This window comes from Mobula birostris, chromosome 5 (assembly GCF_030028105.1).
Source record: "Mobula birostris isolate sMobBir1 chromosome 5, sMobBir1.hap1, whole genome shotgun sequence".
Classification (NCBI taxonomy): domain Eukaryota; kingdom Metazoa; phylum Chordata; class Chondrichthyes; order Myliobatiformes; family Myliobatidae; genus Mobula; species Mobula birostris.
The window spans coordinates 13392265-13408090 of NC_092374.1; the positions used below are offsets into that span (position 1 = coordinate 13392265).

The 15826-nt window shown below is 46.9% G+C and overlaps 1 protein-coding gene across 3 annotated transcripts in view; it reads left to right on the plus strand.

The window, feature by feature from the left end:
* clcn3 (chloride channel 3) overlaps nucleotides 1-15826 on the plus strand; it is a 238113-nt gene that overhangs the window by 11350 nt on the left and 210937 nt on the right. The window lies entirely within an intron of this gene.

Genomic DNA, 15826 nt, shown 5'->3' on the forward strand with positions numbered 1-15826 from the left:
TCCCCCTCTTTCTGCTTTCCGCAGGGATCGCTCCCTATGCGACTCCCTTGTCCATTCGTCCCCCCCCATCCCTCCCCACCGATCTCCCTCCCGGCACTTATCCTTGTAAGTGGAACAAGTGCTACACATGCCCTTATACATCCTCCCTCACCACCATTCAGGGCCCCAGACAGTCTTTCCAGGTGAGGCAACACTTCACCTGCAAGTCGGCTGGGGTGATATACTGTGTCCGGCCTTCTATACATTGGCAAGACCCGATGTAGGCTGGGAGACTTTGTTTCGTTGAACACCTACGCTCTGTCTGCCAGAAAAAGCAGGATCTCCCAGTGGCCACACATTTTAATTCCACGTGCCATTCCCATTCTGATATGTCTATCCACAGCCTCCTCTACTGTCAAGATGAAGCCACACACAGGTTGGAGGAGCAACACCTTATATTCCGGCTGGGTAGCCTCCAACCTGATAGCATGAATATTGACATCTCTAACTTCTGTTAATGCCCCTCCTCCCCTTCACACCCCATCCCTTATTTATTTATTTATTTATTTATTTATTTAATAAATATATATTTCCATTCCCCCCCCCCCCCTCTTTTTTCTCCCTCTGTCCCTGTCACTGTAACTCCTTACCTGCTCTTCACCCTCCGGGCTCCCCTCCCCCCTTCTCTTTCTCCCCAGGCTTCCCGTCCCATGATCTTCTCCCTTCTCCAGCTCTTAGATCCACCCCTCCCCTCCTGCCTTCTTCTATCATTTCAGATCTCCCCCTCCCCCTCCCCTCCCCTCCCCCTCCCACTTTCAAATCTCTTACTATCTCTACTTTCAGTTAGTCCTGACGAAGTGTCCCGGCCCGAAACGTTGACTGTATCTCTTCCTATAGATGCTGCCTGGCCTGCTGTGTTCACCAGTATTTTCTGTGTGTGTTGATTGTATCTCATCTGCCATTTCTTTGCCCATTCTCCTAAACTGACCAAGTCTCTCTGCAACCTTTCCGTTTCTTCAACACTTCCTGCTCCTCCACCTATCTTGGTGTCATCTGCAAATTTAGCCACAAAACCATTTAATCCATAATCCAAGTCATTGATATACATTGTAAAAAGAAGCGGCCCCAACACCGACCCCTGCGGAACACCACTAGTAACCGGCAGCCAATCAGAATAGGATCCCTTTATTCCCACCCTTTTCTTTCTGCCTATCAGCCAATGCTCCACCCATTCCAATATCTTTCCTGTAATTCCATGGGCTCTCATCTTATTAAGCAGCTTCTTATGCGGCACCTTATCGAAAACCTTTTGAAAATCCAAATACACAACATCCACAGCCTCTCCCTTGTCAATCTTATTTGAGATTACCTCAAAAAAATTCTAATAGGTTGGTGAGGCAGGATCTTCCCTTCATGAACCCATGCTGGCTTGGGCCCAATCTACCTGCATATTGAAATCCCCCATGACTATTGTAACATTGCCCTTTTAGCATACATTTTCTATCTCCCATTATAATTTATGAGCCACATCCTCATTACCGTTTGCGCGTCTATATACAATCCCCCATTAGAGTATTTTTATCCTTACAGTTCCTTGGCTCCATTCACAACACCTTCTGACCCAATGTCACCTCTTTCAAATGATTGGATTTCTTTTTTACCAACAGAGTAGCGTCTCTCTCCCCCCCCCCCCCCCACCGTCCACCTTCCTGCCTATACTTTGGATACAATGTATATCCTTGGACATTCATTTCCCAGTTATAATCTTTCAGCCATGATTTGGTGATGCCTGTAATGTCATACCTGCCAATCTGTAACTGAGCTGCAAGTTCATTTACTTTATTCTGTATACTGTGTGCATTCAGATGCAATGCCTTCAGTCCTATATTCAACCTTTTCAAATTTGCCTGCCTGTTGCAACTCATCCTGTTGACTGCAATTTTGCCCTATCAACAGCCTTTCCTTATTACACATTGCCTCTGTTCGTAAACCAGCTACCTCATCTTCTGCACCATTGTCCGCCTTTCCTACGATGCTTCTTGCATTTAAAATTTAGCATTTCAAGACACTAGTTGCACTATGCTTAACCTTTCGATTCCTAACTTTGTCTGAGGTCTTACTAACATCTACCTCTACAATCTCTCTGCTAACTGTTCTGGCACTTTGGTTCCCATCCCCCTGCAACTCTAGTTTAAACCCCACAGTCCAGCATTAACAAACCTTACTGCTAGAATATTAGTCCCCCTTCAGTTCGGGTGCAAACTGTCCCTTCTGTATAGAACCCACCTTACCTGGAAGAGAGCCCAATGATTCAAAAATCTTATGCCCTCCCTCCTACACCAACCCCTTAGCCACATGTTAAATCTTCCTAGTTCTGGCGTCACTAGCACGTGGCACAGATAGCAATCCTGAGATCAGAACCCTGGAGGTCCTGCCCTTTGACTTGACACCTAACTCCCTGTGCAGAACCTTGTCACTCATTCTACCCATGTCATTGGTACCTAAATGAACCACGACTTCTGGCTGATCACCCTCCCACTGAAGAATGCTAAGGACTCAATCCAAGATACCTGGAGTCAGGCACCTGGGAGGCAAAGTACCATTTGGGAATCTCATTCTTGCCCGCAGAATCTCCTGTCTGTTCCCCTAACTGACAGTTCCCCTATCACCACACTGTGCCTCTTCTCCCCTCCCTTCCCTTCTGAGTCGCCGAGGCAGACTCAGTGCCAGAGACCCGACCACTGTGACTTGTCTCTGTTCGGACATTCCCCCTCCTTCTCCACACCCCGAACAGTATCCTAATTGATATACCTGTTGTTGAGGGGGATGGCCACAGGGATACTCGGTACTTGCTCCTTAACCCCTTTCCCTTTCCTGACGGTCACACAGGCTCCTGTGTCCTGCACCTTGGTGTAACTATCTCTCTATATGTCCTCTCTATCACCCCTTTAGCCTCCTGAATGATCTGGAGTTCATCCATTTCCAGCCCCAACTCCTTAACATGGTTTGTTAGAAGCTGCAGCTGAATGCACTTCTCACAAATGTAATCGTCAGAAACCGGAGGTCTCCCTGCCTTTCCACATCCTGCAAGAGGAGCATTTCACTATCCTGCCCGTCATCCCTAGTGTCCCAGCTGAGCAGATAAAATCAAAAGGAAAAAACAAACTTCTTTCCTTTTTGCATTCTCTGAGTGAAGTCTCTCCTTGCTGAAGCCTCCCAAAGAGCTAAAGCTTGAAGATCATCACTCTGTGTCCACTCAGAAGACAACCACTGCGCTTACCCCTGTTTCTTTAGTTTGCCCTTGCTAATCAATCCAAAATGCTGATTGGTCACTGGTCTAAATTCTAGTATAAGACACGATATTCCTGCAATGTTGCCTTTAGTTCATCTTGGCTTCTCTGATTTGTTCTTCTCGTGAGAATTGCAAGCTAGTAATTGCTCAGTGGAAAAGAAAAGCAGCATCCATCCATCCATCCATCCCCCCAGCAATCCCCCGATTTTAACCCGAGTCTAATCATGGGACAATTTATAATAACCAATTAACCTACCATCTGGTACATCTTTGGATTGTGGGAAGAAACTGGAGCACCCAGAGGAAACCCACGTGGTCACAGGGAGAATGTCTAAACTCCTTACAGGTAGCAGTGGGTTGCCTGTAGTGTGAAGCGTGCTGCCCCATCATTAATACATATGAGAAAAGTTTTTGTATTCTCCCTTATATTATTCCTATTGTTTCGAATGATAGTGCAAATGGTTTTATCTCATGGACGATCCATGTGTAAATGACAGGAAGAGTGGACCAGCTTGCAAATTATTCACCTGAATGTCCCTTTGTGCACCTCCTTTGGTGGAAGGGCTTGCAGTTCCCACGTTGGTTTTGTGAGTTCTGAAGTGGTTAAGGAGTGCCAAAGTGAAAGAAAATTTTCGTTGATCCTGAGGGAAAGACTTGGAGATGGATTTTAATTGCGACTGTGTTTTATTTTCAGCTGCCTTCACCCAAACCTTGCATCCATTCTGTGCATGTGGATTGGTTGCTGAGTTCCTCTAGCATTTTGTGTATGTTACTCTCCATATGGACGCTTTTTTTGTGTTTGTATCAAATCTCTTATAGAATAACTCAATTGTGCTATGTCAAGTTCTTTCTCCATAGCTTTGTGAGTCTTTCTTGTAACTTATCTAGTTCCCCTTTGATCTGCCAGCATTGAACTTTGGGTCCCAACTACAGTGTTTATTGGGGGGGGGGGGAATTTTGTTTTCTGGCCTCTCAACTCATTTTATACCCATGATCTCCCCTCAACCCCTCCACTACTGGGAACAGTCTTCCATTATTTACTCTGTTTAGGAGATTTGGTATGCCACCGAAGACTTGAAAATTATCGCAGTGTGCTATGGAATCTGTATGGAGATCTTCAAATGGTGGTGCTCAGGTGGAAGACTTTCTCAAGACAAAGACCCTCACCATTTGGGATATGGTCTCTTATTGCTACCATTGGGGAGCAGGTACAGTAGCCTGAAGACCCACACTCAATAATTTAGAAAGAGCTTCGTCACCTCCGCCTTCGGAATGGGCCATGAACACTGCTCATTATCTCTTTGTTTTGAAGTATTGTGTTTTGTAATTTATACTATTTTCCTTTTATTTACACTGTAGTGTTGCTGTTTGACATAGTGTGGAGAGGCATTGATTGTGTGGATAGGGCATAGTTTGGAAGTAGGTACCGAGGAGATGTCGGGGTGAGTTTTTTACGCAGAGAGTGGTGAGTGCGTGGAATGGGCTGCCGGTGACGGTGGTGGAGGCAGATATGACGGGGTCTTTTAAGAGACTCCTGGATGGATACATGGAGTTTAGAAAAATAGAGGGCTATGGGTAAGCCTAGGTAGTTTTAAGGTAAGGACATGTTTGGCACAGTTTTGTGGGCCGAAGAGCCTCTATTGTGCTGTAGGTTTTCTATGTTTCTATACCTCAGTACTAATGGAGGTAAGCTAGCCAATAATATAAAACAGCATACAAGAAGTTTTTTTAACAGGAACATTACAGGTTTTACAGAATTAAATTTGCTGACAATACTACATTGATTGGTCTAATCTCAAATAATAACGAGGCAGCCTACAGAGAAGACCCTGACACAGTGGTGTCAAGAAAACAACCTCTCCCTCAATGTTACAAACACAAAGGAGCGGGTTGTGGACTACAGGCTAACCCCTATTGACCTCAATGGATCTGGGGTTGAGAGGGTGAACAGCTTTAAGTTCGGCGTACACATCACACGTGGTCTGTACGTACTGGCTGTATAGTGAAAAAGTCTCTTTCACCTCAGACAGTTGAAGAAGTTTCATTTCAACCTGATACAGCTAAAAATCACAACTGCTTCCAAGTCAGTACAGTTAACAAAGATGTCTTAATGCGATTAAATGAACTATTCCTGCTTAAAACTGATGGAAACAAAGCCAATTGTGGACGTATTCCTTGCCAGATTCCACGTAGGAAATGTGGCTGCAGGTCAGGGACAAAAGTACGTTTTAAGTAAACGGTGTTTGAGACTCCCAATACCGCCTATCTTGCTGGCAAACATGCAGTCTCTGGTGAATAAAATCGATGTTCTCAGAGCTCAGGTGCTGAATCAGAGGGTCATTAGGACTGTGTGTGTCCTTTGTTTGACAGGATCCTGGTTAACCCATTCCGTACCGGATACAGCGATTCAGATTGACTGCTTTACTATACACTGTCAGGATAGATCTACAGAGTCTCAAAAGTGGAGGAGTATGCCTCATGATCAACTCCTGTTGGTGAACAAATATATCAGTGCTGTCCCAATTCTGCTCACCAGACCTGGAATATTGCTCAATTAAGTGCTGTCCATTTCTGTCCATTTTACTTACCACGGGAGATTTCTGTGATCATTTTGGTAGCGGTATCCATTCCACATTGGGCCAATGTCAGTCAGGCTTTAGATGATCTGAGCAATGGGGTCAACATGCATGAAATAGCACACCCTAACACCTTCACCATCATTTTGGGGGATTTTAGTCAGGCCAGTCTGAAAAAATCACTAAGTGGTTACCATCACTTGCAATACCAGAGGAAACAACACACTGGGCCATTGCGACACCACCATCAAGAGTGCCTTCTGTGCTGTTGCACGTCTTCACTTTTGGAAGGCTGATCACTTGGCTGTACTTCTACTCCCTGAGTATAGGCAGAGACTGAAGACTGCAGCACCAGTCGTCAGGACCAAGAAGGTGTGGACAAGGGAGGCACAGGAGTGCTGACAGGACTGCTTCGAATCGGTGGTCTGTACCGTGTTCAGGGATCCATCTTTGAATCTGGATGAGTATGCTCCACTTGTTACTGACTTCATTCAAACCTGTGTGGATAAGTGTGTGTGCCAACAAAGACTTGCTGTACATTCCCAAACCAAAAGTCGTGTATGAGCCAGGAGGTATGTCGTCTGCTGAAGGCCAGATCTGTGGCATTTAAGTTTGGTGACCCAGGTCTGTACCAGAAAACCAGGTATGACTTGCGGAGGGCTATTTCAAGGGCGAAGGGACAATTTTGAACGAGATTCGAGGAGACATCGGATGCAAGACAACTCTGGCAGGGTTTGCAAGATATTACTTCCTACAAAGCGAAACCTAATAGCATGAATGGCAGTGATGCTTCCCTACCAGATAAAATCAAAGCCTTCTGTGCCTGCTTTGAAAGGGAGAATGTAACTGCAGCTGTGAAGATCCCTGTTGCACCCAGTGACCCTGTGATCTTTGTCTCTGAGGCCAATGTGAGGCTGTCTTGAAAGAGGGTGCACCCTCACAATGCAGAAGGAGTACCTGGTAAGGCTCTGAAAACTTGTGTCAACCAACTGGCGGGAGTATTCAAGGATATTTTCAGCCTCTCACTGCTACGGGCGGTAGTTCCCACTTGCTTCGAAAAGGCAACAATTAAACCATTGCTGAAGAAGAATAATGTGAGCTGCCTTAATGACTATCGCCCAGTAGCACTCACATCTACAGTGATGAACTACTTTGAGAGGTTGGTCATGACTAGACTGAACTCCTGCATCAGCAAGGTCCTGGACCCATTGCAATTTGCCTATCGCCACAATAGGCCAATGGCAGATGCAATCTCAATGACTCTGCATGGCCCTAGACCACCAGGACAATACAAATACCCATGTCAGGAACACACATCAAAGTTGCTGGTGGAACGCAGCAGGCCAGGCAGCATCTCTAGGAAGAGGTACAGTCGACGCTTCGGGCCGAGACCCTTTGTCAGTATTAACTGAAAGAAGAGATAGTAAGAGATTTGAAAGTGGGAGGGGGAGAGGGAGATCCGAAATGATAGGAGAAGACAGGAGGGGGAGGGATGGATCTAAGAGCTGGAAAGTTGATTAGCAAAAGGGATATGAGGCTGGAGAAGGGAGAGGATCATGGGATGGGAGAAAGAAAGGGGGAGGGGGGAAAACCCAGAGGATGGGCAAGGAGTTATAGTGAAAGGGATAGAGAGAGGAAAAAAGAGAGGGGGAAAAAAGGGAAAACAAATAAGGGATGGGGTACAAAGGGGAAGTGGGGCATTAACGGAAGTTAGAGAAGTCAATGTTCATGCCACCAGGTTGGAGGCTACCCAGACGGAATATAGGGTGTTATAAGGAGGCCTCTACTGTCAAGATGAAGCCACACTCAGGTTGGAGGAGCAACACCTTATATTCCTTCTGGGTAGCCTCCAACCTGATGGCATGAACATTGACTTCTCTAACTTACGTTAATGCCCCACCTCCCCTTCATACCCCATCCCTTATTTATTTTTTATTATTATTATTATTTCTTTCCCCTTTTTTCTCTCTTTTTCTCCCTCTATCCCTCTCTCTATAACTCCTTGCCCATCCTCTGGATTCCCACCCCCCCTTCTTTCTCCCTAGGCCTCCCGTCCCATGATCCTCTCCCTTCTCCAGACTTGTATCCCTTTTGCCAATCAACTTTCCAGTTCTTAGCTCCATTCCTTCTCCCCCCCCGTTTTCTCCTATCGTTTCAGATCTCCCCCTCCCCCTCCCACTTTCAAATCTCTTACTATCGCTTCTTTCAGTCAGTCCTTACGAAGGGTCTCAGCCCGAAGCGTTGACTGTACCTCTTCCTAGAGATGCTGCCTGGCCTGCTGCATTCCACCAGCATTTTGTGTGTGTATTGCTTGAATTTCCAGCATCTGCAGATTTCCTCGTGTTTGCCCAATGTATTGATGCAGTTATAAAGAAGGCAAGACTGCAACTATACTTCATTTGGAGTTTGAACCCATGAACACTACCTCACTTTTTAAAATATGAATTATTTCTGTTTTTACACAAATTTTAATCTAGTCAATATACATATACTGTAATTTATTTTCTTCTATATTATGTATTGCATTGAACTGCGGCTAAGTTAACAAATTTCATGACACATGTCGGCGATGATAAACCTGATTCTGAGCAGACTTGATGGGCTGAAAGGCCTAATTCTGCTCCTCTGTTTTATGGTCTAATAATAAACCTGGCTTTCATTCAGTTGTCTCATCCTTTCATGTACCTCAGTCATCGCCTCTCTAATAGTCGTCCCTCATTCCGGGAATCATTCTCAAATCATTTCTGGGTTTAAAAAAAGAAAGCCTTCTTCCTTGCCTTTGAATCTTTCTACACTTCTTGCTGCTTCAGGAATGTAGCCAACATAAACAAGGATCCTTCCCACCCAGGTCATTCTCTCCTTTCTCTAGTAGAGCAGGAGATCAAAGCTTAAAAGTACATTCCACCACATTCAAGGACAGCTGCTATCCTGGTGTTATTAGACTCTTGAACAAACCTCTCACAGACTGACAATAAATTCTTGCCTTCCTATCTACCTTGATGTGGGCCTTGCACTTTATTTGTTTATCAGCACTGTACTTTGTATTTGCTGCAATATATTTTGCATTTTTTTTACTATCTCAGTGTATTACTTGTTCTGTCTGGATGGCATGCAATCAGAAGGGTTTTCACTGTGCTGCAGTACTTTTGACAGTAATGAACTGATAATGACAGTAACTTTCGCATCCTTGTAATGGATAGAGCACAGCTTGCCATCTAGAGACAAATTAATATTTTATAAAGGTTCAGTGTGACTTCCCTGATTTCATACTCCACTCCTTTGTTGGTAAACCCTTGCTAACTGCTTTCTCAACTCGACCTGCTACTTCTGATGACTTGTACACCTGTACCACATGGTCCCTCAACTCCTGTATCCAATTTAAAATTGTTCCATTTTGTCATTTTCTGTTTGTGTTTGGCATTAAATATCCTTGTTTTCTACTTTATCTGCCACTGGTCTGCCCATTCATCCATCCTGTTTACCTGGAGAGTAAGTTATAGGGGTTTTAGTTAAAAGGATTTTTCTGCTGGCAGTGGCTTGGAGCCTAATGGAGTAAAATGTCCTCCCTTCCTCCCCTGTTACAGATGTTATTTCAGTTAACTTCACAATTTTCCACATTTTCTGTCTCCCAGGACTTGTCCATTTCCTGAGCTTCTAGTGTAATACAGCAAGGAAACAGCCCCTTTGGCCTAAATGGTCCATGCTGACCACGGCGTGCTTCCTGTGGGCCCTGTTGCCAGTGTTTGGCCTGAAAAACCCCCTCCATGTACTTGCCCAAATGCCTCTTAAATGTTGCACCTGTATAAACCTTGTTCACTTTTTCTCGTGGCTTATTCCAGGTGCACTCTACCCTCTGTAAAGAATTTACCTCTCAGGTCCTTTCTGAAATTCTTCCCTTATTATGTATTTGTGCCTTTTGGGCTCAACAACCCTGGGGAAAAGACTGCCCTTATCTATACCCCTCATGATTTTATGGACTTATCATTTTCCAGCACTCCAGGGAATAACAATCTATTGTGATCAACCTTCCCCCTTTAACTCAACCCCACAGTCCAGGCAACACCCTTGTAAATCTCTTTGTATCCTTTTCAGCTTGGCAATGTGTTTCCCATAACAGGGTGACAAAACTGTATATGATATTCCTCATGCAGCCTCACTAATGGCTTGTATAACTGCAGCATTATGTCCTTGCTCTAAGACAATGCCCTAACTGATGAAAGCCAGCAAACTAAGCATCTTCTTCAACTGTGTTGCACTCGGTGAGATATGGACTGGTACTCTTTGGTACCTTGGCTCCACAACACTGGTCAGTGTCCTACCATTCATTGTGTAGGTGCTACCCTGGTTCAATTGTCCAAAATGCATCACCTCATACTTGGCTAAGTTGCAGTTCATTTGCCATTCCTCAGGCCATCTTAACTGTTCAAGATATCTTTGTGATTCATTGTGATCTCTTGGCTATCAACAAGAACTTGTATCATCAGCAAGCTTACTAATCATGCAATGTAATTAACAGATCCAAATAATTTACATAATGAATAACTGAGGACTCAACACTGATCCCCAGGGCACCACACTAGTCACAGGCCTCCACTCAGACAATGAACCTTCAACCATAACACTCTGCTTTCTATCATTGAGTCGACTCTGAATCCACCTGATTAGCCCCTGCTGAATTCCAAACAACCTCTGTACAACCTCTTGAAGCTTTTCTGCATCCTCCTCACAGTTGACATTGGTACTTGGCTTAGTGTCATTAGTAAACTTGGGATATGTTATATAGGCGGGATTAGAGAGAGCAGCGCGCCGCGTGTGTGCGGCCCTCCGGTGAAAAATGATATCGTATCCGTTAAATAGGGGCCGTGGACAATTCTAATTTGATGGAGACACGTGAAAGGACAGAGGAACATCTGGAGAAATTTCTGAAATGCCAGTTCGCTGCTGTTGTTACTGCGCGATTGAGGAATCTTCTGGAGGGAAGGCCTCAAAATCCCCGGCTTTGCCTGCTGTTGGTGACCGAGATTGAGGTTGAATTGTTCGGATAGAGATGGCACTCAGTACTCGGTGTCGGAGAGCTGATTGGAGAATCGAAGTTTTCGGATGACTCAGAGTTGGACTGTGGTCGGGTATGGCATGCAGAGTTTTTCTTCCTTTTCCCGTCTGCATGAGATGTGGGACATTTGAGAGACTTTGAACTTTTTACTGTGCTCATGGACTTCTTCATCAAGTTATGGTGTTGTTGCACTGTTGTAACTATATGTTATAATTATGTGGTTTTGTTAGTTTTTTCAGTCTTGGTCTGTCCTGTGTTTTGTGATATCACACCGGAGAAAATATTGCAAACAACAGGAATTCTGCAGATGCTGGAAATTCAAGCAACACACATAAAAGTTGCTGGTGAACGCAGCAGGCCAGGCAGCATCTCTAGGAAGAGGTGCAGTCGACGTTTCAGGCCGAGACCCTTCGTCAGGACTAACTGAAGGAAGAGTGAGTAAGGGATTTGAAAGTAGGAGGGGGAGGGAGAGATCCAAAATGATAGAAGACAGGAAGGGGAGGGATGGAGCCAAGAGCTGGACAGGTGATAGGCAAAAGGGATACGAGAGGATCATGGGACAGGAGGTCCGGGAAGAAAGACAAGTGGGGGAGGACCCAGAGGATGGGCAAGGGGTATATTCAGAGGGACAGAGGGAGAAAAAGGAAAGTGAGAGAAAGAATGTGTGTATAAAAATAAGTAACAGATAGGGTACGAGGGGGAGGTGGGGCATTAGCGGAAGTTAGAGAAGTCGATGTTCATGCCATCAGGTTGGAGGCTACCCAGACGGAATATAAGATGTTCCTCCAACCTGAGTGTGGCTTCATCTTTACAGTAGAGGAGGCCGTGGATAGACATGTCAGAATGGGAATGGGATGTGGAATTAAAATGTGTGGCTACTGGGAGATCCTGCTTTCTCTGGCGGACAGAGCGTAGATGTTCAGCAAAGCGGTCTCCAGTCTGCATCGGGTCTCGCCAATATATAAAAGGCCACATCGGGAGCACCGGACGCAGTATATCACCCCAGCTGACTCACAGGTGAAGTGTTGCCTCACCTGGAAGGACTGTTTGGGGCCCTGAATGGTGGTAAGGGAGGAAGTGTAAGGGAAGTGTAAGCACTTGTTCCGCTTACATGGATAAGTGCCAGGAGGGAGATCAGTGGGGAGGGATGGGGGGGGGGGGGGACGAATGGACAAGGGAGTTGCGTAGGGAGCGATCCCTGCGGAATGCAGAGAGAGGGGGGGGGGAGGGAAAGATGTGCTTAGTGGTAGGATCCCGTTGGAGGTGGCGGAAGTTATGGAGAATAATATGTTGGACCCGGAGGCTGGTGCGGTGGTAGGTGAGGAACCCTATTCCTAGTGGGGTGGCGTGAGGATGGAGTGAGAGCAGATGTACGTGAAATGAGGGAGATGCATTTAAGAGCAGGGTTGATAGTGGAGAAGGGGAAGCCATGAAACTAGCAGGCATGAACTTCAGATTGCGGCTCTTGCCATTGATCTCACCAGCCCATGAAACTAGCAGGCATGAACTTCAGATTGCGGCCTCTGCCATTGATCTCACCGGCTCCAACACCTCAGGGCATATTCAAAACCCGGACTCTAGCAACGACCATGGAGACATTCAAAGTGATTGCACAACCACCAACTGCGACTCCAGCCTTGAACTCCAGGCCGGGTCTTTATGTGCTGCTATTGTGACTCCCGTCTCCCCTTCCCCCACCACCACTCTGCAAACCCGTCTCCCTCAGATCCTACCGTCAGCTCCTGGGCCCTCAGAGGCTCCATCTTCCTCTCACCCCAACCCTCCCCTCTCCATTGACACCCCCAGCCTCCCCCCTCCCGCCTCTGATCCCAGCTCTCAAGATTCCAGCCTTGAACTCCAGGCCGGGTTTTTATGTGCGGCTATTGTGACTCCCGTCTCCCCTTCCCCCACCAATACTCTGCAATCCCGTCTCCCTCAGATCGCACCGTCAGTTCCTGGGCCCTCAGAGGCTCCATCTTCCTCTCACCCCAACCCTCCCCTCTCCATTGACACCCCCAGCCTCCCCCCTCCCCCCTCTGATCCCAGCTCTCATCCATGCCGGGTCTTTACCATCCCCTCTGACCTTCAACTGTCTGAGGCAGAGCGCTCTGTCCTCAGTAAGGGCCTCACCTTTGTCCCCATTCGCCCACACCTCAGCGAGTTCCGTGTTCGCCATGATGCGGAACTTTTCTTCCGCCGTCTTCGTCTCCGAGCCGACGTCTTCAGCAAGGACTCTTCCGCCCCCACCGATGACCCCTTCTCCCGTCTTCAACCCTCCTCTTCTTCATGGACACCCCGCTCTGGATCTCTTTATCGCTAACTGCCGACGGGACATCAACCGTCTCGACTTCACCGCACCTTGTCCCCATTCCAACCTCACTCCTTCGGAACGCTCTGCTCTCCACTCCCTCCGTACTAATCCTAACCTTATTATTAAACCCGCCGATAAGGGGGGTGCTGTTGTAGTCTGGCGTACTGACCTCTACCTTGCCGAGGCACAGCGACAACTCGCGGATACCTCCTCTTATTTACCCCTCGATCGTGACCCCACTAAGGAGCACCAGGCCATTGTCTCCCACACCATCACCGACTTTATCCGCTCAGGGGATCTCCCATCCACTGCTACCAACCTTATAGTTCCCACACCTCGCACTTCCCGTTTCTACCTCCTACCCAAGATCCACAAACCTGCCTGTCCTGGCAGACCTATTGTCTCAGCTTGCTCCTGCCCCACCGAACTCATTTCTGCATACCTCAACACGGTTTTATCCCCCTTGTTCAATCCCTTCCGACCTATGTTCGTGACACTTTTCACGCTCTTAAACTTTTCGATGATTTTAAGTTCCCTGGCCCCCACCACTTTATTTTCACCATGGATGTCCAGTCCCTATATACTTCCATCCCCCATCAGGAAGGTCTCAAAGCTCTACGCTTCTTTTTGGATTCCAGACCTAATCAGTTCCCCTCTACCACCACTCTGCTCCGTCTAGTGGAATTAGTCCTTACTCTTAATAATTTCTCCTTTGGCTCCTCCCACTTCCTCCAAACTAAAGGTGTAGCTATGGGCACCCGTATGGGTCCTAGCTATGCCTGCCTTTTTGTTGGCTTTGTGGAACAATCTATGTTCCATGCCTATTCCGGTATCTGTCCCCCACTTTTCCTTCGCTACATTGACGACTGCATTGGCGCTGCTTCCTGCATGCATGCAGAGCTCGTTGACTTTATTAACTTTGCCTCCAACTTTCACCCTGCCCTCAAGTTTACCTGGTCCATTTCCGACACCTCCCTCCCCTTTCTAGATCTTTCTGTCTCTGTCTCTGGAGACAGCTTATCCACTGATGTCTACTATAAGCCTACTGACTCTCACAGCTATCTGGACTATTCCTCTTCTCACCCTGTCTCTTGCAAAAACGCCATCCCCTTCTCGCAGTTCCTCTGTCTCTGCCGCATCTGCTCTCAGGATGAGGCTTTTCATTCTAGGACGAGGGAGATGTCTTCCTTTTTTAAAGAAAGGGGCTTCCCTTCCTCCACTATCAACTCTGCTCTTAAACGCATCTCCCCTATTTCACGTACATCTGCTCTCACTCTATCCTCCCGCCACCCCACTAGGAATAGGGTTCCCCTGGTTCTCACCTACCACCCCACCAGCCTCCGGGTCCAACATATTATTCTCCGTAACTTCCGCCACCTCCAACGGGATCCCACCACTAAGCACATCTTTCCTCCCCCCCCCCCCGCATTCCGCAGGGTTCGCTCCCTACGCAACTCCCTTGTCCATTCGTCCCCCCCCCCCATCCCTCCCCACTGATCTCCCTCCTGGCACTTTTCGGTGTAAGCGGAACAAGTGCTACACATGTCCTTACACTTCCTCCCTTACCACCATTCAGGGCCCCAAACAGTCCTTCCAGGTGAGGCAACACTTCACCTGTGAGTCGGCTGGGGTGATATACTGTGTCCGGTGCTCCCGATGTGGCCTTTTATATATTGGCGAGACCCGATGCAGACTGGGAGACCGCTTTGCTGAACATCTACGCTCTGTCCGCCAGAGAAAGCAGGATCTCCCAGTGGCCACACATTTTAATTCCACATCCCATTCCCATTCTGACATGTCTATCCATGGCCTCCTCTACTGTAAAGATGAAGCCACACTCAGGTTGGAGGAACAACATCTTATATTCCGTCTGGGTAGCCTCCAACCTGATGGCATGAACATCGACTTCTCTAACTTCCGCTAATGCCCCACCTCCCCCTCGTACCCCATCTGTTACTTATTTTTATACACACATTCTTTCTCTCTCTCTCCTTTTTCTCCCTCTGTCCCTCTGAATATACCCCCTGTCCATCCTCTGGGTCCCCCCCCCCCTTGTCTTTCTTCCCGGACCTCCTGTCCCATGATCCTCGTATCCCTTTTGCCTATCACCTCTTCAGCTCTTGGCTCCATCCCTCCCCCTCCTGTCTTCTCCTATCATTTTGGATCTCCTCCTCCTCCTCCCCCTCCTACTTTCAAATCCCTTACTCACTCTTCCTTCAGTTAGTCCTGACGAAGGGTCTCGGCCTGAAACGTCGACTGCACCTCTTCCTAGAGATGCTGCCTGGCCTGCTGCGTTCACTAGCAACTTTTATGTGTGTTGGAGAAAATATTGTGTCATTTCTTAATGCATGCATTACTAAATGACAATAAAAGAGGACTGCGTGTCTTCATAATCTAATCAAATCTAATTTGATCCCCCTTGTCCAAATCCTTGATACGAATTGTTAACAATCGAGGCCCTACTGCTAATGACCACGTTACCTTCCAAAGGCAGCCTCATGAAACAAGAATAACCCATTTATATCTGCTGTTTTCATTAATAGATCCTTAGTCTATGCTAATATATTACCCCAAAATTGTGTGCTTGAATATTGTTCAATAATCTCTTGTGTGAT